Genomic DNA, 25,968 nt, shown 5'->3' on the forward strand with positions numbered 1-25,968 from the left:
GTGTTTTGTCCCACAACACCTCCATGAGGCTAGACAGTGATCTCTGGCATCCCAGAGACACTCCCCTAATGCCAGCTCTCACCGCACCAACCCAACAACCTCTTTTACCTTACTTACACATAGCTTTCTCAGCCCAAATAACACTGCCACCTTCAACAAACCCAGGCTCCGTACATGCGAGCTCCAGGTAGAGACAGTGGCGATACTACCTTTCCTTAGCACAAAAAGTAATAAACCTCATTTAAAAATCCAAATGACATTACATAACTACACATACAATCTTGAAACCAGTGGTGTAATGTAAAAGATGTATTACACTTTGTAGTTAAGTATTTTTCGGGACTGTCTGTACTTTGCTGGAGTTTATAGATTTCTGTCAACTTTCACTTTTACTCCACCACATTTCCTCTAACCATTTTCGTCACTTTGTTACTGCAAAATAAAATCAGAAGATTTGGTAAATCACTGGTCCTAGCTTGTAAGTTAGATCATAGGTTAATCACATAAGGGCTGGAGCAAACAAGTGCACTCAAAGCCACAGTTGAGTCTTGATTTCTGGTCAAGCCCAGACTGCATGTCAGATTAGATGTTACATGCTAGTGACTACATCTCACTCAACGATAGAGCCGAATTCATGGTGGAAGAAGGGAAAGGAGTCACACAGCAGAGAGGGCGAGTAATGATTCAAAGAGAAAAAGATTTGTGACAGGTAACTGTGCAGTGGCTGCTGTACTGTGGTGTGTCAGCCCTGGATAGTAAATTTTAATCCTTTAAATGTGAAGAAGTCCTAATTTTCTACAAGTGTAATGTAGGCATCATTTTTAAGGTGGTGTACATGTAAAAAAAAAAAAAAAACTTTATAATCCTCAGAATTCTGACTGCTTGTGTTTTATTACCAACATTCACTTGTACTTTTATTTTCAATACTTAATTACATTTCAAAACTTTATTGCTGTTGATACTTAAGCACAGTAACTATTAGATAGTTTAAGACCTTTAGTCAAGTAATACTCTGGTAAAATATCTGTACTTTATTCAAGTGTGTACTTCATTCACCACTGCTTGAAACTGAGCCTTTCTGTATAGCATGGCTCAGCATATTCTCATAGAACGATTTGGTACAAAAAATGCATGCACAACAGTTTGTATGATATCCTGCAAATCTGCACCCCACAAATGACTTATGTCCTTAACATACAGTGACATAATTAACATAAAGTTATGGGGGTTATGTTTAGACAGTAAAAGTTACTGTGGTTCCACTTAGGAAAAGAAAAAATGGTGAGGACGTACCTTAAAATGACTCAAAGTTAACACGGATCTGAACACACGACTCCAGGGGAAAGTCCTGGGCCATCGACCACCCCAACCTGCCTCCTTACAAGCACTCTGGACAGCTTCCTTGTTTACTGCCATCAGCATGTTGGTCACATGATCACAGCCTTTCAAAATACATGGGATATGTACAATTTTGGGTGCACTGCTTTTTGTAGGAAAACATACAAAAAACTTGTAAGAACAGCCTGCATGGCTTGCTTCATATCTTTCAATCAGGATGGTTTTGAAAAAACAATCTACTGACATTGCCTATTCAATATTTATGTTTTTTAGCATCCTTTAACAAATCAAGTTAACGAACATTGTTACCCTCAAGGCCTAAACGTTCACAGGCTACTGCTGCATTACATTTACCTTGGTGGTTGGAAATTGGAGCTGAGAAAACCAAGGCAATACCAGCTCAAGCAAAGTTGAGCTTTGTTGGTCATTATTAGCAGTTCCAGTTGATAACAATGCATCATGCCGTATTTTGCACTTACAAACACCGTTGCAACATGTCTTATGTTGGACATTACTGATATTTAAGTGTAAAAGTCCAAATAAACAATCTATACCAGAACCTTAACTAATACTGATGTGTGAAGCAGCCATCCTCGGTTGATTAGGTTGGTTCTTCGGACTTTAACAGTCAGATATCTGACAATGTTTCAGTTAAAATTTCCAACCGGGAACATGGAAATTCCTACTTCCCAGTTCAAATGGAACTGGCCCTTAATGTCAAGGCTTGAGCATAGAGGCCAGTCCATGAGTGAGTTGAGGCCTCATGTCTGTAATAACAGCAGGAGAGACAGGCCTGAATGCTACATAAGTCAGACAGCAGAGATTACTGACAGAAAGTTAAAAAAAAAAAAAAAAAAACTTAAAGGTTAAGTGTGTAAGATTTAGGGGGATCTTGTGGTGAGAGTTGCCGATTGCAAGCAGCTGAAACTTCTCCAGGTTAGAATTCCCTCAGTGTTTATTGAATAGGAGGTTTTTACCGAAAGCTCAATTATCCACAGAGGTCTCTTTCTCTCCAAAACAAACGGACCTGGTGATTTAAACTGGTAAAAACACTGAATAAAGCAGTTTCTAGTTACAAATCAGTGTTTATCAGCACTTCTAACTGCAGTGGCTGAAAACATAAGAATACAAAGACACAAATAGCTCTAACAAGAGCCAGTGTTTGCTAATGAAAGGTAACAAAAACACAATTCTTATTTTCACGTGATTATACGCTAGGAAACTATACTTATTATATTCCATTTCTGTCAATATATCCCCCTATCTCCTCCACACTGGACCTTTGAGAATAGAGTGTTGGTGAGGTTTATGGATATGGATGAAACCAAAGTTATTATGACATAAGTACCAATACTGCTGAGCTTGTAGACTTTCACATAGGAGCTTTAGTTTTTTCTGTGCCTGAAAAGTAACTACATCTTCAAAACATTTTCTTTACAAAAGAACAAAAATCCCATTAAACATTGTACAACAACAAACTTATTTTTAAATCTGTATGAGTAATGCTTCACACAAGTCACTCATTAACAGTTTACCTATTGTTAAGTTCATATAGCACCTTTTATTGTGTTTTCTGGCTGACGTAATCATTGTGGCTAGTCCACTATGTGTAAAAACTGTAGAAGCTGTTGGAAGCAAGACACATACAAGGAGTTTCTGTAATGGTCCAACTGTATGAAACATTAAGAAACAACACAAGAGAAAACACTTACATGCATTTGGAAAATGAAACATGCACAAACTACACAATTATAAACACTTGTACCAAAACGTACATCTGAAGAGAAGCAATTATCTTCAAAGCAACACATCATCACCATCTGTCAGACAGATACATATACCCACATCTCTTTTGATTTCCCGCAGTGCAGATACTGCAGGTGCCTGCTTCCCTGCTGTGTCACGCCTCAATACACAGCATGCACTTTGCGCGCGCATGTCTTTATGTATGTTTGAAAAGGGTAAAATGGTTCTTTGCTGTTTTTCTAGCTTAACGCTTCAATCAATTTGACTCCAGCTGGAAGCACTGTTACTGTTTGTCTGCATGTCTGTCTGGAGTCCAGAGACTGCTAACGCATTTTGATCTGTAGGTGGTTCCCACATGTGTGTCTGTGAGCGCAGGGAGGGGGGATTCAATTTAGACTTCAACACTTCCTACAAATGAAAATGTGAAAAAGCAGAGCATTGTGTTCCAAAGTCTTAAATGTAGTTTTCTACCACATACAGCTCATCCTGCTATTCTTTACCTAACTTAACTTCAAAAGGGTATCCTGCTCTAAATTGTTGGTCTCATGACTCAGGCTGGTGTACAAACTTTTTCCCTTTGAAGAGTAATGCACCCAAATTTGTACATATCCAATGTAGTTTAATCACATCACATGATCACATGACCAGTATGCTAACAGGAGTACACAAGGAAGTAGTCCCAAGCAGTCTTGTAAGGAGGCAGGTTGGGATGGTGGATGGGTCACAAAAACCTGGACTTTCCCCCAGGACTTTCCCACGGAGACGTGTGTTCAGAACTGTGTGAACTTTGAGGTTTTTTTTAGGTCTGTCCTCACCATGTTTCTTTTCCTAACCCTAACCACAGTACCTTTACTTACCTAAACCTAACCTCCGTAACTTTTCATTAATTGTGTAACCGTTTTAAGGATCTAACGTCATTTGTTGGGCACTGATTTGTGAGATATCATATGAACCATTTTATGAGGGTATGTTGCATGATTACCTGGCTGAATAGCCTAATACTTATTTGAGATCCTTCATCAGGTGATGGCTGAGGTTTTCCTTTTTGCCCCTCTGTCCCATCAAACATGGGCCATAAGTGACGAAGATGTACTCACAATAAATATAATCAGCCTTTAGTGACATTGACATGTGTTGAGTCACCCACTTTAAGATGATTTTTCTGGTCTGATAAAAGGAGAAATCACGCAGACAAGCATCTCCACTGCATTTTCTATGCAACAGGCTGAGACAGATGAGGGTTTCATAAATGTGGAAATAACATTCACAGTAATGGTGAGCTTGAGGAAAATAAAATATGGGACAACATTAAATTCTGATTAGTCAGTGGAGTTAGAAGCAATTTCAAGGTAGAGTTTGATCTGTTTCTATGATCTGCTTTTACAGCAATGTAATATATTTTACTTATTTACTGGTTTATGCCAGAGCTAGAGCCAGACGTTGTAAACGTTCTGGGCTCAGTCCAAACCTTGGGGGGTCTAATGGCACGCTCCCACAGGGAGATTTTTTTCCCCCCATGGAAGGCAGCTTTATGCACTATTTTTCAAGCCATTTGAGATAAACAGAGTGCCTAAAATTTGAATCATTTGGGAAAAACATGACTGTTGCCAAGAACAACAATCACCCTAAATGTCCTCCACCTGTGATTACCATTCTGAAACCATAACACAACAAATGTTGGGGATGACTAATTTTCACTCTGGCCACCTAAAGAGAGGCAAAAAATGTCTGATGTTGTATTTTAAAGGTATATAACATAGGTAGGAATTTTGCTTAAAAAGCATTGATAATCTTGAATGTCTTTTTGTTACACTATGCAGGAGTAGAGTTCACAGAATGAATGTTGAGTTGACAAATCTGCCACATTTGCTCTAACTGCAAATCAAAGATCCTTGACAATGCTAAGTAAATGAATTCTTCAGTCCTCTAAAGTGAATATTAGGCCAACAAAAGAACATTTACTAATTTAGATTAGATTTCTTTAAGGAGAAGCAAAGCAGTATAAACAACATTTTCTCAGGTTTTAGTTCAGAAGAAGACCCAAATGCAGGACTTCAGATAGGCAGGCTGAATGAAAAAAGGCAAGCTTTAATGTGAAAATGTGTTTCCAGACATGAAAAACTTAAAAGTAAAAAAAAAACTCCACAAGAAAAACTAAATTTGGTACAAATCGAAATGGCATGCGAAACACAAGGGACACAAGCAGAAAACGCAACACACTGGGAATTATGCTGGAAAAGAGTTTTTGGTTCTATAAGAGCTGATCACAGTCAGTCAGTCAACCCTGAGCATGTCCACTCTGAGATAAGCTTGGATGAATAAAATACAGTCGATTTTAAATTTCACACATCTATTTGGATCTTTCTCTTCACTTGCTTTCTCCACAAATATCAGGCTGAACATCTCACCAGCTCATTGCTACTGTTACAGCTGCAGATTCATATACCAGAAAAAAAAACACATCTGTCAGCAGGTCACTACCTTATGCTGATGTTGTTGGACCACAACCTGTGGATGGCTGCTGAGGTTGACACCTCATTAAAAAATGTCTTTCTGTCCAAAGTCTATAAGCTACTTAGCTAGGTAGCTAGCAAACTTGCCCACTGAGGTGATACAACTGAATGAAAGACGACACACAAGACAACACCCCCCATGACATTAATGCAGACCTATAGATGGCAGTATTTCCACGGTGATAGAACTTTTGTTCCACTGACTTGCTGATCCAGTCAGAGACACTGACGGGGGATGACAGAAAGCTGAAGGTATGTCATAAACCTCAAAAATTTGGGGCTTTTAATGAAATATTCAGCTTCTTAGCAAATAACAGTATCCCATACTTATGTTCTTTTTAATCAAATCTAAGTCAGGGGCCATCTCCTCATTTTGTATCAGGTTAGAATGTCAACGACTGCTTGCCACTGTAATTAACACCACCCAGCACACTTGGAGCAGCTTCTGCCACTCACAGAAAAAACAAGCTGTCCTACTAAAGGATCCCTCTTGTCACGTAGCGAAGAAAAGGCATTTCAATTTGCTGTGAAGTTTTAAAGTCCTGGAGACATCACCTCATGTCACAAGGATTAAGGACCTGGGTCGCTTCTTACAGGTACTTTCTTTAATAACATCACAGAGCACACACCATCGTACTACAGTAGGTTCTCTCTCTGATGCTGTATGCTTTGGGAAATAAACTGTCCAAACATTTTGCTCAAATATCCCTGAAATTATTGTGGGTTGAAAATAGTCTCTATGCTGGCAACTAATGTCAACAAATCAGAAGCGCTCATCTTTTCAAGTCTTGCACAATGATCATGAAAATCTTAGTCCCATCCCCTCAATGAGCTCACATAAGAATCTTTATGGTCTCTCAGCTATTCATGCATACAGATATAAATACATTGGGAAACCCTTCTCCAAGTAGCAGATATTACACTAGCAATGTGTAGGCATCTCAAACGGACACACAGCCATATCCAGGACACTTCCCAGGGGATGTGTGTACAGTGGCATTTTGTACATTGTCATGTGTTTTCATCTACCTCTTTTTATGGATGTCCTCTGTAAAAATGAGTAGTTCACCAAGGTGCTCATATTGGCATAAGAAGAACTGTCTTTGAGCCAGAGAGAACAACTGCTAAACATATAACTGTAGATATATCAGAGACTGGGAGCAAGTTCTGTGTGTGTGTGTGTGTGTGTGTGTGTGTGTGTGTGTGAAGGAAACAAGACAGTGGGTGGAAATGTCCAGGATACAAACTGAATTTGTGGATGTTGAAGCCTGAAGAAATCTGGACGAGAATTCTTCCCTCAAAATGCCTTATTAATATTGACTTAGAACACGTGGTGCAGTTTATAGGGACATCCATCTCTCTCACACACCTTGAAAGAGCCCTGTCCTGCAGGGGTTAGTCCCATCAGGGAGTTCTTTACTGAGCATAAATATTCAAGGGAGGCCCAGGCTCTGATGACATGAAAGGATGTTAATGATGTATACAGACACTCCTACTGGAAACCAGCTCATATTCTGTAGGACTTATGCAGCCATCGGAGGAAAACATTTGTCACAGCTTTATGATATATAAATGATATACAGTACAGGCCAAAAGTTTGGACACACCTTCTCATTCAATGCGTTTTCTTTATTTTCATGACTATTTACATTGTAGATTCTCACTGAAGGCATCAAAACTATGAATGAACACATGTGGAGTTATGTACTTAACAAAAAAAGGTGAAATAACTGAAAACATGTTTTATATTCTAGTTTCTTCAAAATAGCCACCCTTTGCTCTGATTACTGCTTTGCACACTCTTGGCATTCTCTCCATGCGCTTCAAGAGGTAGTCACCTGAAATGGTTTTCCAACAGTCTTGAAGGAGTTCCCAGAGGTGTTTAGCACTTGTTGGCCCCTTTGCCTTCACTCTGCGGTCCAGCTCACCCCAAACCATCTCGATTGGGTTCAGGTCCGGTGACTGTGGAGGCCAGGTCATCTGCCGCAGCACTCCATCACTCTCCTTCTTGGTCAAATAGCCCTTACACAGCCTGGAGGTGTGTTTGGGGTCATTGTCCTGTTGAAAAATAAATGATCGTCCAACTAAACGCAAACCAGATGGGATGGCATGTCGCTGCAGGATGTTGTGGTAGCCATGCTGGTTCAGTGTGCCTTCAATTTTGAATAAATCCCCAACAGTGTCACCAGCAAAACACCCCCACACCATCACACCTCCTCCTCCATGCTTCACAGTGGGAACCAGGCATGTGGAATCCATCCATTCACCTTTTCTGCGTCTCACAAAGACACGGCGGTTGGAACCAGAGATCTCAAATTTGGACTCATCAGACCAAAGCACAGATTTCCATTGGTCTAATGTCCATTCCTTGTGTTTCTTGGCCCAAACAAATCTCTTCTGCTTGTTGCCTCTCCTTAGCAGTGGTTTCCTAGCAGCTATTTGACCATGAAGGCCTGATTGGCGCAGTCTCCTCTTAACAGTTGTTCTAGAGATGGGTCTGCTGCTAGAACTCTGTGTGGCATTCATCTGGTCTCTGATCTGAGCTGCTGTTAACTTGCGATTTCTGAGGCTGGTGACTCGGATGAACTTATCCTCAGAAGCAGAGGTGACTCTTGGTCTTCCTTTCCTGGGTCGGTCCTCATGTGTGCCAGTTTCGTTGTAGCGCTTGATGGTTTTTGCGACACCACTTGGGGACACATTTAAAGTTTCTGCAATTTTCCGGACTGACTGACCTTCATTTCTTAAAGTAATGATGGCCAATCGTTTTTCTTTAGTTAGCTGATTGGTTCTTGCCATAATATGAATTTTAACAGTTGTCCAATAGGGCTGTCGGCTGTGTATTAACCTGACTTCTGCACAACACAACTGATGGTCCCAACCCCATTGATAAAGCAAGAAATTCCACTAATTAACCCTGATAAGGCACACCTGTGAAGTGGAAACCATTTCAGGTGACTACCTCTTGAAGCTCTTGAATACCAAGAGTGTGCAAAGCAGTAATCAGAGCAAAGGGTGGCTATTTTGAAGAAACTAGAATATAAAACATGTTTTCAGTTATTTCACCTTTTTTTGTTAAGTACATAACTCCAGATGTGTTCATTCATAGTTTTGATGCCTTCAGTGAGAATCTACAATGTAAATAGTCATGAAAATAAAGAAAACGCATTGAATGAGAAGGTGTGTCCAAACTTTTGGCCTGTACTGTATACTTTCTTTTTTACCAAAGTACACCACCAAATGTATCACCATGCAGAGGGAAGCATGCCTATACTCATGGACAAGAGGCTCGTGACAGCGTGAGATTAAATATTATGACGCCCTCTTCAGCTGAGCTGTAATGTTAGCTAGCTCAGTGGTACTAGGTGAGCTGGCAGTAGATGCACGCCTCCTTCTGCACAATAATGGGGGTGGTGTAGTTTGCTAGAAAAAAAAAGACACTGCTCACAGCAAGTTTTGTGGAATATCTTAACTAACCAGGTCACGATTATTGGAAAGAGACACTGCTGTTGAGTTTTTCAAACGTATAATTTTGTCACTTTGAGCACTACAAGCCGAGTGCCATCTAGTTCCATTATGCTGGAGAGAAGCCAGACATCTAAATGGCCAATATCTCCAACACTCAGTAACTCACACCTAAACAATCTAGGTTGAGAAACAGCACTAAAGGTAAGAGGAAGAAACATGTGTTTTTGCTTCAGGGGTGAAGTGCCCCTTTAAGATGTGTTGCTGCTTGACCAACATCACCATCTCTTTGCAGACATGAAGAAGTTATACTTTAAAATGCTTTTCTTAGAGCTTCTTCAGAGCGATGTAGTAACAGAATGCCCCTGATAGTTTTAGGATTAAACAAGACTCAGCTACAATGAGAACCGAGTAAAAGATTGGGCTGCAGCTAATGAGAACAGAGGCTAGTTTCATTATCTCTCTATTATCTGGTCATTGTGTGTGTGTGTGTGTGTGTGTGTGTATCTGTATAACAGTATCTGATTCTCCCTGGGTGATGCCTGCAGAGTGGAGGAATTGATGTGAAGATAATTGGTATTTCTGCACAAACAGCTTGGCCTCTTGTTTGTATTACATAATGTGGCACCTGTGGCTAGTTTTTGTACGAGTGTGTTAGCCCTCTAGGAGAGAAACATAAAGGATGAACGTGTGTGCACTTGAGCATGTGTGTGTCATGCTTTTGCTAAATCAATTTCCCTCACATATATCAGTATGTGATGTTTGTACTTTTGCACAATTGTACTGGCAGTGTTTGTGGGAGTGACACACACGATCCTCAGATTATTTTTGGATTGAAAACTTTGTCCACTGTCACACTGGCTGAAGGGCTGAATAGATGATTTTTACCAATGGAGGGAAAATGGCTCTCTGCAGGACAGCTGATTGGCCCCCTGCTGAACAGAGGCCCTTAAAGTTCTACCATCAAATCACTTTCACATCAGAATCAATCAAATAGCAGCAGCATCGAGACTATTGAAACAAAAATAACACTATAAAGTTAGACGGTTATCTACACCAATTTATACTCTATTCCACTGCAACACAGACTAGAAACTTTTAAATCAGATAAACATGTAGACTTTTCAACATCAAATTACCCACGTGTAAGTGTGCCTACTATACTTGTCCTAACCACATGTAGGACAAAACTTAAGTCCCTTCTTTCCTGAGTAGAGCAAAATATCGTCATTGAGACCAAAAACTTCAAATAAAGTTTATGGCTAATTGGTTAGTTTACTGCAGTTTAAATGTTCAGATATCATGAGACTGTTGTTCTTTATTAAAGAGCTTTTTTTCTCAGCAAATATAGTGGTGTTTTTATTCATTTGTGTCCTTGAAAGCTAAAACAAGAAGACGTTCTTTTAATGATCCACAAAGGAAAATTAAATTTCTTTTACACTGTTGTATTATTTTACACATTACACACACAGAGAGAGACCTGAAACACACATACATGCACAAACAGGATCTATACACATGCATTAATAGAGATGTGAGAGGGGGGCTGTCCATGGACTGGCACCCCAAGCAGTTGGAGGTTTCAGTGTCTTGTGCAAGGGCACCCTGGCAGTGCCCAGTAGGCAAAGTGGCACCTCTCCAGCTACCACTTCTGTGGTTCTTAAAATAGTCCCCACAGACTGAGTTCCTGCTGCCCCCCAAAAACCTTAACTTTGTAAAAGATGTGCTGCAACTCACTATTTATTGGCATTGTTTAGAATTGTATTGTAATCCACACAAGAAGTAGGGCCCAAACCACAGACCATATAAAAATAATGGTAGCCATTGGTTTATGGACTCAGCATTTCAGCCACAGCCATCTTGGATTTTGGAGCCAAAAGTGACCAAATTTAAATGAGAGGGTGGTGCTGTGGAGGAGGGAGGATCTGATTTGCAGACTGTAGTGACAGTTTGCAAACAGCCTGTCACTAGGGTTGCCACCTTGGATTTGTGAAAAAAAGGGACACTCGACCAAATGTTTGAGGCGGAGGGCTCGGCCATTATTACCAGTTCAGACTGACCAATGAACATGAAATTCAGACATAGGAGACCAGATTTGCCATCATTCCATGTCCTTCTATGTGCCTGTATTTTATATTAATTTTTATATCAATGAAAAAAACAAATCCGTGTTACTAAATTCTTACATTTTGACATGTATCTCACCATAGCAAGTTGGAAGAAGACATATTCTGCCATATATGAAGAGGGGAGACTCTCTGGAATCTGGTAATATAAGAACCATGATGGTGGGACATTCTGTCACTTCACAGCTGTCCAAAACATGTGGTTTGTGCCAGGCAGACATGATTGACAGTATTTTTCATTATTGCAAGAAATTCCATTGACTCACAAGTCAAAAATGTGTTTTATCTGAAAGAAACGTGCAATATTTACATCTAAGATCATAGAAAAATAGTCAACCAAGTGCAATGATGTCCTCCAAGATAATATTTGCCACTTTGTTTGCAGTTAAAAAGGGGGGGCACGTGTCCCCCTCAATGTATATGGTGACTACGGCCCTGTCATGCATGCATAATTAGGCTGCAGTTGTCTGGGTGCGCAAAGGTGAAGTGGCTGGTCTTGTCATACAAAGTTTGATGGAGTGTCAACTGGACAATATGGAGATATTTGCATCTTGAAAGCTGGACTACAAATGTGGATAGACAGGGAGAAACACACGCAAGCCTAAGACGTGGTAAGATACGATATTCCTCACTATATGAAGTGACTGACAACAAGATCTGTATAATGGATTGTAAAGAAATTCATCAGGTTTTTATTTTGTACACAATTGATCTGTATTTATAGCGTGATGGGATGACAGTACAATGATGTGTGTGCTATCACAGGAAAGCTCTGGTCCTGCGCTTTCATGTGATATGCGTGGCGTTTCTGTGCGAGCCTGCATTCGCAAGTAATCCATCCAAGAATAATGTGTGTGCAAAGCTGTATGAAAGCTTTGTCATACATCATTTTAGTGTAACTTTATCATTTTTTTCGCTGTGAAAACATTCGGAAAGCTACAATTCTGCTGTTTCACGTGATATGCGTGGCTTCTTGCTATGACGCACGGTCGCGAGAAAATCCATAGAGAAGAACAGGTGTTAATTTGGACGCACTATGCGTCGTTCTGGATGGACTCCTTGGCCTGCTGCTGCTGCATTTTCCCCAAAAAACGGGACAAATTGTGTCCTGGGAGAGATTTTTTTTTCCCCGGGACAGCTGATAAAAAAAAGAGAACAATTCTGGGAAAAATGGGACAGGTGGCAACTCTATCTGTCACTCAAGCAGTCTTACTTGTGTGTAACTTTAAGTCTTGATGAAATGTAATCAAGTGAGTTATATAAATGAATTCAGCCCCATACAGTTGTCATGAATGTTGAAGTGAGCTAAAAAGATCAAAACCGTTTTTTTGTACCTGACTGTAAACATGTTTTGTTCCGCTGTAAAGTATGGCATTTTTACATGGGGTCTGTGGAGATTAGAGGGTGACACGGGAGTGGATTTTCAGTCCTGTCCCATCCCACTCCCACAAAAATAATCCCATCCCGTGGAAAAAAAAATAAAAAATAAAAAAAAAAACCCACAAGAATCATACTACCCATGGGACTCCCGAAAAAATGTCAGCCTCTAGTGGGGATTGACTCAGTTTTAGAGTCAGCCTCAAGTGGCCAGTAGAGGAACTGCAGTTTTTGGCACTTGCCACACTGATTTCATTTTCCAGTTCCAGAGGTAACTGCTTGGCCCGAATCCCCTACACTTTGACCACATGCTATCACCCCCATAGGTGTTTTGAGCTCCTCTTGCTGATTAGACTCTGCTGAGGTTGGAGTGGGTTAAAAAAAAAGGCTTTTTTTAGAGCAGACGTATTGACTTGTCATAGAAGGAAAAAGCCCAGCTGACACAAATTTCATTAACAATTGTTCAGTTCCATCAAGTGTCCCAATAAGCCAGGTCAGTGAACCAGCATGAACATGTTTATGTATTTAAAGCAGGCAGGCCCAGCAATCGGGTTTGTGCAGCTGATTCCTATAGAGCAGGAAACTGATATGGTGGTATGACAGGGCAGTGGTTTCATTTCAGCATTTGGGGAGATACGAATAAAGCAGGGAGTTTGTGGGTCATCCGCCTTGTGTCTTTTCTTCACCAATCTATGGTGTAGATGTCTTTAATTTCCTTTAATCTTTAATTTTGTCAAGAAAAAAGTCCTCTGCTACTTTGCATTTATATTGAGGTTGGGGGGGGGGGGGGGGGGGGGGGGGGGGGGGGGCAAATGCATGTTCTACATGTCCCCTGCAATCCCCCCACAAAAAAAAAAAAAATCAATGATCTATGTGATAATCGCATATATAGTGTTTTAATACGCTTCTTTATCATGTAGAAGAATTTAATTAAAACAGTTATTAGAGGCTAAGTACAACACAAATCGACTGACTGACTGATAACATTTTATTACTTTTATTATACGGGGTCCAATCTAACAGGATCTGAGTGTCTTTCTGACTTCCTGTACAGACTGGGTTGGAAAAGCTGTTGGAAGCTGTCTGTCTTGAGCCTAATTACAACTGCACTTTCATGCTATGACATAACAAAATGGCTGCTGTGAAAAAGGTCAAGAGCCAATTAGAATGATTTGTCGTGCCCTAACAGGTGCAACAAACCTAGCAGGAGAGTCAGGGAGATGTCAGTCAAACACGGTCTGTACACACCTAAACTAGCCTCTGTAAAAGTGAAGATGGGCCAAAACCTGTTTTATTAGGAGGAGCTCACCATTCTGCAATACATTTGCCATTCCATAAGAACACACAAACATACAAGATAATAATACTTTCACAATATCATGTATCGTCTGCGTAGCAGTAATAGTGAGGCAATTTTATTTATATAGCACATTTCAAGATGATGAGGTAACATAAACATGACATAACAATTTAGTATGTGAAGGAGTAAAATGCTGGGGAAAAAAAACATCAGTACAATAAAATGCAGAAACCCCTGCCCTATCACAAGGGATGGGCATTTTAAGTCATTTCATATTTGAGTATTAAGTACTCACGAAAAAAAAATCTAGTGTAAGAATAGGAATGTAAATTGGAAGACAGAAAACAAGTGCAATTTGAAATTAATTTATTACACTTTCAATTAACCTATTAAACCATAAATTTGAAGCTAACATTCAAGAAACCAGCAAACTTTATTTTGCTGCTGTTATATAGGTTAGACACAGTGCTGAAGGACTGTCTCCCAGCCGTTCTACTCTCTGTTCATTTCAATGTCTACCCTGTTAGCACAAGCTAACACAGCAGCAACAGCTAACATACCACACTGAGCCATTAAATGCTACCAACAAACTCACAGAAATACAGAAACAGCTCAACTTTAGCTATGTGATGCAAACAGTTAGCCTTGTCATTGTGTGTGTGTGTGTGTGCGTGCGTGCGTGCGTGTGTGTGTATGACTGAACATTCACCAACTGTCTCCAATGTCTCGAATTATCCAAGTGTGTTAGTTGAGCTACAGATAGTCCAATTTCAGTCTGACTAAGCTGTTTAAATGCATTTAAAAGTCCGGTTTCAGTCGGAATAAGCCAATATTTCGATTTTCTCAAGCTGCATGTAAACACTCTGAGTGATGCGAGGTGTGAATACATTTTCCTGTCTCTGACTTTGAGGACCGACTACAAGCAGGCTAAGTTCTCCCCAGCCATGTCCTCTAGCTTTCCCTGAGGGATCCCAAGGTGTTCCCAGATGTTATATATAATTCCTCCAACATGTTCTGAGTCTGCAACAATATGTTCTCCCAGTTGGATGTGCCCTCAGGGAAGCATCATCATCAGATGGCCAAACCACCTCAGCTGGCTCCTTTCAACACCAAGATTCTTCAGTAATGCCTGAGCTTAATAAGAGAACAACTCTGTATTACAACACTCAGGACAAGATACAGTGTGTATATGTCTATGTCCATATGTTTTACTGCTTGGATTTCACACTTAAAGCATCACCTGTTCAGTTACCCCTCTTTGATATGCAATATAAGTGTCTGTCTTGTTATATCTTGTGTTTTTTATGTATCCATATTATGTTCAATCACTTTGTTTTGGGAAGGATAAATGTTGTTCAGTCCTTTTAGACATGGCGGTGATGATGAGTCCCAATAACAAACACAACTTGACATATCAATCCCAGCTGGTTGCAGTACACAAAAGAAAACTTCACAGTCTGTGCAGAAAGTATATGTTTGCTGCTGTTTTAATATAGCTTTCCTGTCTAGACTTCCTTGCTACAGACTGTTGTGACACCGTCTTTGATGAGAAGATGAGCACAGTGATGCGCTGCACTCTAAACTGGTGCCAATTACGTCTGCCACCAGGAGTTGGGTGGAAAATAAAAGGAGAAATAAAGAAAGAAACTTATTGGAAGAAAAAGAACTCACACATTACAGAAGTGATGACATATCATAACACATAGTGTGGGGAAAAAAATCTCTTTTTAATTAACCTTCTGTGGTTACAGCACCTACTGTATTCATTTCAGTTAACCCAATACAGAACAGTCATTATAATGCATCATCTCTGCATTTAAACCAAATTAATTTCCTGATTGGTTTGTGGAGCATATTTTGCCTGGTATATAGTGGTATTAATTTGTCAAGCAGTATCTTGGGCCTTTTATCTAATCGGTCTCCACAAAGGCCTTGGTGTAAAGCTCAATAGAGAAGACACATATAGAGAGCGTTGTTGGAATCACAGAGCAAACTCACATATTTAAAGGCTTCTTGTTAAATAATGGCAAGAACTGAGTGGAATTTGTGCAAAAGAGACCCTACTTGCTCGTATACTGCCACAGGTGGGTACTAACCAGTTATATTTACCCATTATATGTACTTTTTAGAGAAATATCAGTTCATTTACTTTGCTAAGCATTCACAACGATACTTTTATTATCTTGTGCATTTATTTATATTATTTCAAGAGGTAGTTTGGTCTGCTGGCACTTTGTTATCTGCACAGACATGAAACAGTTTGCCTTGGTCATTTCACTAGTACCAAAGAAAATGGTGATTGTCGTTAGTGGAGACAACACACGTCAGCAGAGCCGTAAAGAGTGTCACATTCACTAGTTTGAGAACTCTGTTTTGGCCTGTTCTTTCACCTGTTTTACATATCAAACAGGAAAATGCAACCATACACCAAGTTTGTCTCTTTCACTAAACTACGATTAAAGGGCCAGTGTGTAAAATGGGTTGAAAACAGTGACATCAGTGGTCAAATTCTAGATTGCAGGGCTCACTCGCTCACTCCTCCCATCGGGTAAATGACGGTGGCCTCGTAGGGACAAAAAGCCTTGCACACGAGTTTTTCAGGAGTAGGTCTATCTAGCGACGAGGTGAATGTTTATTTAGAAATCTAAACCATGTTACGATATTGTAATGAATCCCTCATGAGCAGGAGACCAGAGGAGCATTCGGGAAAAAGGCCAGTTTATTTGAGCACTCCAAAAACTCCAGTAACACTCCAGGGGGTAAAAGACTCCGTCCCAAACTCTGACTCTTCTAGCGTAACACACACACTCCATACACACATACTCGTTTACAATACCTAGCGGGCACCCCCTCCCCCCTCTGCTCCATCAATCTCCAGCCCGCACACTGACTGACAGCGTAGCCTGTAAACAGAGCTCAGCTGTTTATTTAGCCTAGCAATATCTCCGGACTATAGCAGCTGCAATGGACGACTTTGAATGGGATTTTGAAGAGTTTCTTGTAGCAGACACAGATCCAGAGCCATACCTGTTTGAGCTGGAGCATACAGATGAGGAATTCCATGTGTTGGATGCTGAGCGGGCGAGAAGAGAGGCTGAATGCACAGAATGGGATTCGGTGCTACTGCTGCCATCGTTGGGGAGATATATCATCAGGAGGAAAAGCGCCGCAGAGAGTGCATCACAAGGAGTGAAGTTGCGTCTCCTTTTCCTCGCAGATGACAGTTCGGGTTCATTCTTTCCTGTTGCGTGGTAAGTGTGGTCCATTCGCAAACTTTATAACTAAAAAAACTTTTCATTATTCTTTATCGATGAACTACTAACACTCTCTGCTGTTTCCTCCTCCTTCTTCCTTCCGCTGTCTTCGTTGGTTCATTTATACACGCGAAACGCGTTCTCTGGCTGCAGATTGTCCGCTCGGTCTGCCATACATACATGGCGGCGCAAGATGGCGACGAATTTTATTTTATAGCAATTATACACTTGTATAAACATATTAATGGGTAGAATATTCAGATTCAGATTCAGATTCAGATTGACAATAAACCATGCCAAATATTACACACTGGCGCTTTAACATGACCAAAGAGCTGCAGAACTCATTAGGAGAATAGTTCAGTGCACAGCCAGTACGAGTGTGTGTATGCATAAGGTGTGTGGGAGAGCAAGCAAGAAAGACAGTGCTCAGAACGGAGCAGAGGTTGAGTTTAGCAGTTAAGTAATCAAGCGTGAACATACAGTAAAGTTTACAGTTTGTGCACTAATAAATACAGCTACAGCTAGTTGAGACCAGCGGAAGTTCTCAGTGTCTTGTGCACCAACTGCTGAGTCAAGCAACGGGGGTTTGTTTCGGAGTGAGTACCAGCTCTGACCCAGGAGTCTCCGCTTTGCTTTCTGGCCATAGAGACAGAGTGCAACGCGTCATAATCTGAAAGCCACACCCCCAAAGGAGAAACGAGGCCAGCTTTCCCCTCACGCTGTGCCCCTCCGTTTCCAGTCTGTTGAGTTTTCTCAAAGTCCAAATGCCGAAAAGTTGCTGTGTGGTGGGCTGCACGGCCAATAAGGCTAAAAACCCAGAGCTTAGCTTTTATCACCTGCCGAGCAGAAAAATGGAACCATGTAGAAGACAAAAGTGGATACAGGCACTAAAACATGAGGCTTCAACAGGGAAGAAATTGTGGGATCCTGACACTCGGTATGCCTATGTGTGCAGCAAACACTTTGTCAAACCCTCCAAATGTATTTTTTAGAATAACGGTTAACTGTATTTATGTAAGCTAAAGCATTGACATTATGAATGCAACTTCTGTTAAAATTGTGCCCAGCGCTCCGCAATTCAAGCAGCCCATACCAGCAGTCTGCTCTAGCACTTCTATCAATCTACCAGCATGTAGAGGCATGTCTCAAAACAACAACGTGTGCCGGTAGTAGGAGCAGGCTGACGGCAAGCTGACAAGCAAGGTAAGGAGAAGGGACACTGAGGTAGACCGGCAATATTAAGTTCATCAATATACTGTTGCCTCTCTGGAAGGCATAGCGTGCTAAAATAATCCTTTGCCATCTTATTATTAACTAATTATTAGCTAGCTATAGCTAATAATTTTAGCTAGCTAACTAGCTAGCAATTCAGTCGTGCAGACTCAAAGGCGTGGCTGCAGAGGCAGAATGAGTGAATGAGCGAAGAAGCGGAGAGGAAAGCGGGCCTTGTTTCCCCTTTGAGGGCATGGCTTTCAGATTATGATGCGTTGCGCCCTGTCTCTATGGTCTGGAATCAGTAGTGGGAAAAGCTAACATCAACGTTGGCTTAATTGCTTTCTTCTGAGGCAGCTAAAGTTGGCCTATATTATGTTTCAACAAACAACAGCAATTAAAGGCAACAAAAAACAGGTAAATAACTGTTACGTTAAATTTTAAAAGTAACAGATTGCTTAATTGAAAACGTAAAGTTACTACTCCACTGTTCATTTGGTCGTTCATGCAAAACCTCACCTCAGTGAGTTTGAGTCAAATACCATTGCTTCATCAGTGATTTTGGCATCAGAGACTGACACAAAGAGGTACCTTTCATGGTTGAATTAGGTGTTTGGAGAAAGATATTGGCATCTCCAAATATCTCAAATGCTGGTGTGTTGGAAAATATCACTTGAGCCTTTCAACAGAAAATCCTGCATGCTGCTCTCGTTAGCTTCACAATTTGTTAGTAGCACTAACATTTTGGTCCTCCTGGACCTTCGTCAAGAGTGTTCACACTGACTGAAATGTTAGTGTTACTAATAAATTGTGATGGTGCGCATGTAACGAGCATTAACTGATGCAGTGTTTGTGAACATCCAAAACAAATGCAGGAGGGTACCGAACACATCATATTTTGCCATGTTTGTCCACTGACAAAGCGGTACTATTATTATTGTTATTATGAGTTGGGATGAGAGCATGTTGGACTAGCTGCAAATCAATTTGTTTATAAGAGAGTTAGCTCACTATAATGGTTGCAATGGTTAGAAACGGTACACATAGAAATGGCCGCCACTCTGACCATCCTGCTACATTGATATGAATGGAAATGTCTGTTCTACTGTCTTTCTTTTTCTATGGTTATCCATTTGCAGTCATGCTCCTCCATGACTTTGTTCACAGCACAATTGCTCCAGCTACTGTGGGAGATCCTTGGCTCCACTTCTTTTTTGGTTTTCAAAGAGCGCAACAGCTCATGTTAACAGACCACAGGGCAGAGCGCAGCGAGCTCCAGTTGGTCTGATGTCAATACATCAGAGAACCATGCTGACTCTGATCTGACAGAGAGCAGGAAGTGTGTCTGCTGTGTTAATGCTAATAACTGTAAGACTGTGCAGTATATCAGGCATGTTCATGCAGCCTGTCGAAGAGAGACAGAAAAGTAGAGAGTTGATTCTGCACAAGAAATAAAAACACTGCGACTACTTTTTATTTTATATGGACATGACTGGTAAAACTTTTCAACAACAGATGGTCCTCCTCAGGCTGAAGTTGCAAAGTGAACACACCTGCATTTAATGGGCATATCATGATGAAATGTCACGCCATTATCTACTAATTAGCCTAAACGAGTCACCTGATATTAGACATTTTCTGTAAGATTAGAGACCGGCCACCTCTGTAATGTTGCTGGCTTCATGTGATTGGAGAGACCTGGATGTGGTGGGCTCTCACCTGCTCTGTGGGTGTCTGTGATGGGAATTTGGACTTGACATCTCTACTGAAATAATCAGAGTAGTTATTAAGTCTCTAATGCAGTCAAGTTTGATTTTAGTACATCACATTTTAGTACATCACATTTTCTTAAAAAGCCAAACATAATCAAATTATTTTACTACTTCAATTAATGGTCAATGCATACTGTTGTACAGTATTACTGTTTAATGTTTGTAATATCATTTTCATAGTGTAACAGTGGGACTCTGCAAACACTTTCTATGAAGATAAATTAGCTCCAGCAGAGCAGGAGCTAAAGGGTAGTTTGGGAGTCCAGCTGGCACATACTGTGAACTCCTTGATGATCATTGTGCCCACACAGTTAAAGTATGAAATCAAAATGTTACTTCTCATCTGAGGCACCTTTGCAGGGCAGCTCATTCCAAGTTGTATCTCTGCAGACCAGTGACTTTGAAAGGGCGGGGAGACTGTCAATAACTTTTTTAATTTGGCCAATCAGAGGCTTACAATCCTCTGTCAGTCAAAAACTAATTTCATCAATAATACCATACCTGAACCAGTAGTCATACAGTTTATAATTCAGCAAATCATGCTCCATCCATTTACGTTGTTCTGCAGACATTATTGCTTTATGCGTCATTCATAAATATAATAAACAACAATCAGAATTTGATCCTTTGTTGCATGGGAAAAAACTCCCCAGACTCCCTTTAAAATCATGCAGAGTTGTTGAGTCATTGGAAATTTATGAACTTTGTGAAATGGTAAATTAATAATAATTGGTGCCTTGGTGAAAATTCGGCAAGCATAATAGGTTAAAGCTACTAAAGCTCCTGGAATTATCTTATGAAAATAACTATTTTATTGTATTTGCTGAAACTATTATATCCTGATAGTAGTACATGAGGCAGATAATCTGTGAAAAATCATGTTCCTTTGGCTTTTCCTTGTTTTGATGGCATTTGCAAGAATCCACAGCACATGAATGAAAACAATCAATCAATCTGTTATTGTTTGTCACATAGATTTATACAAAGCACAACTCCTTCAACTTGTGCACTGTAATTTACTCCTTTTTTGTGTCTTCTTACATAGTTGGCTGCTGCTTTTCAATCGATCATATTTCAGAATGGTTCTGGTATTCTTTGCTCTCAGGGTGTGAAAGGATTTAACTGTCCACATATCCCAACCCCATCAAGCTGCTTCTTCCAAACGTGGGCAGCACCACTCTGCAGATGCCTATGAATGGCGTATTGCACTTATCCACAGCAGGAACAGGACAGCACCTCACATTCCCACCGTCATACCATACCATTGCTTCAGCTTCAAAAATCACAGCTCCTCCGGGTTAAAGATAAACCACTGCAACTGGTTTCCACACATGGCACTTAGGTGTATTATGAGTTGGCTACACATCATCATGGAGGATCTCATTCCAGCCAATGACCCAGCAAGATCCCTGCAGGGATCTGCCACGGACCTGCCTGGGCCACTTCACGGAGGAATAGGAAATTCTGGGTGGCTGGATCTATATTTATGCTATTTTTTCCAGGACCAAAGTTGTATATAATGACGAAAACTCTGTCTGTGTGTCTGTTCCTCGTTTTTCTCCTCACTGACTTGGTCAATCCATGTGAAATTTGGCACAGTGGTAGAGGGTCATGGGAGGATGCGAATGAAGCAATATTACATCAATTGGCCAAAGGGGGCGCTATAGCAACCGATTGAAATTGTAAGCTTTGAATGGGCATATCTCATGTCCCGTATGTCGTAGAGACATGAAACTTTGCACAGAGATGCCTCTCCTCATGAGGAACACATTTGCGTCAAGAACCCATAACTTGCGGTTATATAGATTTTCCACCATTTTGAATTTTTTGAAAAACACTTCAAATCGATCTCTTCCTAGGAAGTTTGACCGATCTGCATGAAATTCGGTGAACATAATCTAGGGCCCAATATCTAAAGTTCCCTCTTGGCACTAGTTGGAAAACTTACTAAAACTGAGCTTCTACAAGGCAATGAATATTGTGGAGGGCGTGGCTCATCACATAAAGGTGTATAACATCTCAAGGGTTTCACCGATCACCACGCAACTTTGTAGGCATATGACCACACATAATCTGAGGGGACCCCTCCATTATTGACCCCATCAAACAAAATGGGGGCGCTAGAGAGCTAATTTCTTATCTAGGCCTAACCGCCATATCGATTTTTACCAAACCTGGTAGATATGTAGAACAGGACGCCTCAAGGTGACTGGAGAAATGTAACTCTAATTGGCAACTGGGTGGCGCTGTAACAACAGAAAAATGCTTACAAATGGTTAAAATGCGACCAATCGCTATGGCTCCCCCTGTGGCCGAATGTTGGGTTTTTTCTAATTTTTGGTATGACTAAGTCATGGTATGGTATGCTGAACTCAATGGGTACGGACTAGTATAAGTTAAAGATACGTACACTGTTAGAACTCCTGATTTTATATATTATAATCTGTCGTTGTTATGTTTCTTGTCAATTTTACCTTTACCAATTAACTGTAGATTTGTTGAGCACAAGTGCTCTTTTGCAGGAACGATCTGTTCTACAGACGCACAGTTACACACTTGCAAACACTGAGAAAGCAGGACAGGAGTGCCACTCAGAAGGTCCAGCATATTAATAATGTTGTAATTGGTTTTGAACAAAAGCATCTGCCAAATGAATGTAATGTGTTGCAAGTTTTAAACAACCATCAGTGATTCAGAGCATCTTTTCAATCTTCCTCTGTTGTGACCTTCGAGTCTGCAGGTTATCATTCAAACAAAACAGCAGCTGATTTCACTGATTAGTTCTTCTTCTCTGACTGAAGGTGCGCTAATCAGTGAAATCTGCTGTCGTGAACACCAGCTGACAAGATTTGTGAAACAAGCTTAAACTTGGAAATATTATATGCGTGTTGTGTACACACGGTAAATGAATAACATATCCCTACAGTGCAAATGGGATTATGTGACAGTGGCATGAATTGCACACATCTTATATTGATTACAAGACAAAGTCAGGGGACGTTTTAGTTGAGGCATGTTCAGGCTGAGGTCAGGTGAGGATTAGGGGAGCAGAGGCTTTGTACAGAAGTCCCTGAGAGGCAAATTAGAAAAAAATCAGGTTAATTTATTTCTAAGTCTGAAATAAATTGGGGGGGGGGGGTATTTGTGTTTAGGACGTCACCTTTTTTCACATATTTGCCATGACCATTTGTCCCAGTTGATTTTTATTTTCACCTGGCAAAAAACTCTTTTTCTCCACCTTTATCAACGAGATGGAAAAAATAATATTAATAATACTGAGGATTATCCTGGGTAAATGTTTTGGGTTTTTTTTTTCACCTATTCTTAAGTCCTAAAATGAGGCGGGAAAACAATAAAGATAAGGCTTGGAAAACAGATCACCAGAATTTTTTTCCTCACTTGCCTCTCAAGGCTTTGATATTTATGGTGAAATTGTAAGAGATAAAAATTCAAACTTATCAGTGTAAATGATTAATACAAAAAGCATTTTGCTAGATATATTAATGTGCATACAGCAGATAAGCAAAAGGATACACATTTTAGGCTTGTTGATTGGATTGAAAAATGCAGACCCTCGGGTCATACTGACACATGATTGAAAACTATGCCCTTAAAATATTGAATTTGCCATTTCCAGTTTTGCTGCCTTTTGAACAGGTTTGATTTCCTATAGGCATTGACTCAGAGTATCCTCCCAGAACATCTCACACATACACAATCAAAAGTCTTACCTACAAGCTGCTGGTGTCACACTGAAGAACATCTTTGTGTTACGCCATGCCCTCACATAGCTGCTGTGTTGGAATGTACATTTACTCAAGTAATGTACCTCAGTACAAATCCCAACAGCACTTCCAATGAACAGTCCAGCTCCAAAAATAGGAAATCAATATATGGCAGCAGATGTTAACACGATGGGCTGCCACAAAATAAATAACTGTGGTACACCCTGCACTTATATTCACAAAACTCTCTTGCATACTTATTGCTAGTGATGGCGGAATGAAGCCTCATGAAGCATTTTCTTTATTTTCTGAGCCCACCAGATGGCGCTCTTGGTTTAAAGAGAGATGCTAAAAGAATGGAAATCTGGTGTGTTTTAAACCTTTTGTTGAACAAATTGCGCCATCTAGTGGGCTCAGGAAATAAAGGAAATGATTCATGAGGCTTCATTCCGCCATCACTACTTATTGCTAGTATGGCATTAGTTAAGCTATGGCATGTCAAGGGCGACATGCATAGATTAAACTACTCAACAGGAGTTAGAATTAGTGCAACCTTAAATATCCACAGCAGTAAAATGCAAAACACATTAATGCAGTAGTAATAATAATCCAATAACATCATATAATAGTAAAACATTGACAGGGTACATTTACTGCATATGACTACTTTTACTTTTGATACTGCTAGAACCTTTGCTTAAGTAAGGATCTGAATATGTCTTCCACTAATGCATAGCTGCCGCAGTGAGTGTTGATTTAAACCCTGTGTGTGCTGCACTTCACATTACTGATTCAAGTCTCTCTGTGTGTCCGCACATACAAAATAAACACACATTATTTAAACTAGCAGTTGTTGTGATAAGTGTTCTGCTAACGATCTCTCTCTGTGCAAAGGTGTGTGTGTGTGGTGGGGGTCACTCTGAATCTAGAGAAGGCACCATGAAGGAGAGACATGGACTCAGAAGAAGAGAAAGAGAGAGAGAATTGTGTTAATATGACCATCAGCTCATCATTGCGTGTGTGTGTGTGTGTGTGTGTGTCCTACATCTCATCAGAGCACTGATAGCTTTCTGATCCCCCCATTTCCTCCTGCCACAGTCTCCCCCACACACACTACACAGGATGTATTGGCCATAACAATGCAAGACTGATTCATTCCCCAGTTTTAATCACACATTCATTCTCTACGGATATCATCAGGCTTAGACGGAGAAAGAGAGGAGGAGAACAGGAAAGAAGATAAGGAAAAGAGCAACATACCAATGGTATGCACCACACATAAACTCCATCTGTTGGACTGAAATAGAAAGTATTACAAATATTCAGACATGTAATCCCTTGTTAAGGCTCTTTGTGTTATGATGCTATCCTAATCGTTTGTTGTCGCAGCACTTGCCTCTCCCTCATTACCACCGCTGAGGTGCCCTTGAGCAGCTGCTCCTGGGGAACTACTTAGTTGCTAACAGATTAGACTGTGGTTGTACTAGACAACTTCCAGATGTCAACATGTGGTCACTGAACTCTGCGACTGTGCATGCATACACTTCATCAGTAGTTCTATCCATGCACATTCTCATGCACTAGAAGAAATTAATAAAGTCTGATTCTGTGTGTAGAAATGAGAACTTGCAAAGAACTGTGCAGTCGCAACAAATGAGACCACTGCTCTCCTGCTCCTTTTGGCCCTCTGTTTTTGTAATGTTTAATTGAAAATGTTGGATTAGTGTTTGGAATAGGGAGGCAAAATAAACGAAACTAGAATAAATGCATATTATGAATAGCAGAGTGACAGAAACACAGAGAGAGCTAGAGGAGAACAAAACTAAGGCCCCTATTATCATGGTTCTGCAACAACCAGCACAAGCAACACATTCTCACTCTGACCGCATCACATATTGATGTTTGGTCATGGACTTTCCATGTCCACATACGACATGCAAGGTACTCTGGGTGCGTTGGTTGTTGAAGTTGTGGGACACCGTGTCAAGTTCTGTCTGTTACATGCATTGTCTTCTTTCAAGATACACTTCCTTTTTTACAGGAAATTTAACGTTTACATACAGTCTCTTTCAAAATAAACGCACTACCCACCAGGTTTCCCCCTGACGCCACCAGGCACCTTTAAACTATAATGGCAACC

This window comes from Epinephelus lanceolatus, chromosome 15 (assembly GCF_041903045.1).
Source record: "Epinephelus lanceolatus isolate andai-2023 chromosome 15, ASM4190304v1, whole genome shotgun sequence".
Classification (NCBI taxonomy): Eukaryota; Metazoa; Chordata; class Actinopteri; order Perciformes; family Serranidae; genus Epinephelus; species Epinephelus lanceolatus.